We start from the raw sequence: 2,035 nt of genomic DNA on the forward strand, positions 1-2,035 counted from the left end.
TGGAATTAACAGAAGCCAATTACAAAACTGCTTGGTCAGTGTTGCAGGAACGTTTTAATAACAAACGAGTTCTAGTAACAGCCATACTGGCAAAGCTGTTTGATCACCCAAATGTGGAAAATGACGCAGCTTCGATAAAGAATTTGCATGATAACATTTTTGAATCATTGCAAGCCTTAAAAAATGTAGGCGTCAATATGGAATCGTCAGATGCTGTCATAATGTTTCATATGACAAGAAAATTGGATAAATTCAACCACGCACTATATGAGCAATCTCTTTCCAACACAAGGGATCTGCAGGAAGTAAAGGACTTCCTATCCTTCTTGGAACAGCGCTTCCTAACATTAGAGGCGATTGGGAAACCAAGAAACGAAAATCGCAGCATTGAAAAACCAAATCCAAGGAAGACATGCGCAACAGCATCTGGGACAAACGGTACCTTGTGTGCTTTCTGCGAAAGAGCAAAGCACAAACTCTTCCAATGTGAAAAGTTCAAAGTCAAATCCGCAGCAGAGCGGTTTAATTGGGTGCAGAGACACAAATTGTGTGTCAATTGCTTCAAGCCGGACCATATGGCAAAAAATTGCTCCTGGAGGGGATGCTTTAAGTGCGATAAAAAACATAACACAATGTTGCATTTAGAAACAGGCAACCAAATTGCTACATCTGCGTCTGCAGCTTCTGCATATGGAATTGGCAGAAAATACACTCTGTTGGCAACGGCCAAGGTATTGGTAAAAGGGATCAATGAAAGGAAAGGAGAATTTCGAGCACTCCTGGATGGCGGCTCACAAGTAAATCTCGTCTCAGAGAGACTGGTAAAGAAATTATCGTTAAAAATTAGCGAGACTCATGTGCACATAAATGGAGTGGGTGGTCAACCACAGATAAGCAAGGCGCGAGTAAGCTTGGTTGTAAGGTCAAGATACAACAAGTTCGCAATGCTAGTTGAGGCATTTGTATTGCCACACATAATAGGTGACCAACCCACAGAACAAATAACACAGAAAGTCACATTACCAGACAACATTCAATTAGCGGACCCAACATTTGATAAACCAGGAAAAATTGATATGCTGTTGGGAGCTGATGATCACTATGCTATACTGCTACCAGAAAGGAGACGGGGCAATCGAAACCGTCCAACATTACAAAACTCAGAGTTTGGATGGATTATTGCTGGCAGAATTAATATGTCAACGTCAGCCTCAATCACATGTATGGTAGGCATGACGAATCCAGAGGAATCACTAGAACGATTCTGGCAGCTAGACACACTAGAGCCAATAAAAAGGTACAGGAGTCCGGAGGAAGAGTATTGTGAAAAATTTTTCCTTGATAACCTACACACGGCGGCGGACAATCGACTAATTGTAAAGCTTCCATTTGCTGAAGAGGCGTCATCTCTTGGAGAATCTCGGGAAGTAGCCATAAGAAGATTCATGTCGTTAGAGAGGCGAATGAACCCAGACATAAAAAAGAGTATGTAAAATTTATGTCAGAATATGAACAGCTTGGACATATGAAGCAGGCAATGGGAGAACAAATTCCCAAGAACCATTACTTTATACCGCATCATTGTGTACTAAAACCAGAAAGTACCACCACCAAGCTAAGGGTTGTATTTGATGCATCATGCAAAACGTCATCAGGAAAATCACTGAACGACATTTTATATCCTGGACCAGTTGTACAGAGTCAACTCTTCTCAATTCTTTTGCGGTTCAGGACACATAAATATGTGTTCACGGCAGATATTGAAAAAATGTATCGTCAAGTTTGGATAAACCCTGCCGATCAATTCAATCAGATGATTGTGTGGAGAGAGGATCCAAGTCAAGAACTAAAGTTTTATCGTTTAAAAACGGTAACTTATGGAACCACGTCAGCCCCATATTTAGCGACGAAGTGTCTGGAATATTTGGCACTGATAACATGGAAAAATTGGCGTCTGGAGCATCAGCATTAAAAAATGACTTTTATGTTGATGATTGTCTCACAGGAGCAGACAGTTTACCAGAAGCCCTGCAAA

The sequence above is a fragment of the Drosophila tropicalis genome, unplaced genomic scaffold, assembly GCF_018151085.1.
Source record: "Drosophila tropicalis isolate 14030-0801.00 unplaced genomic scaffold, ASM1815108v1 contig_789, whole genome shotgun sequence".
NCBI classification, from domain to species: Eukaryota; Metazoa; Arthropoda; class Insecta; order Diptera; family Drosophilidae; genus Drosophila; species Drosophila tropicalis.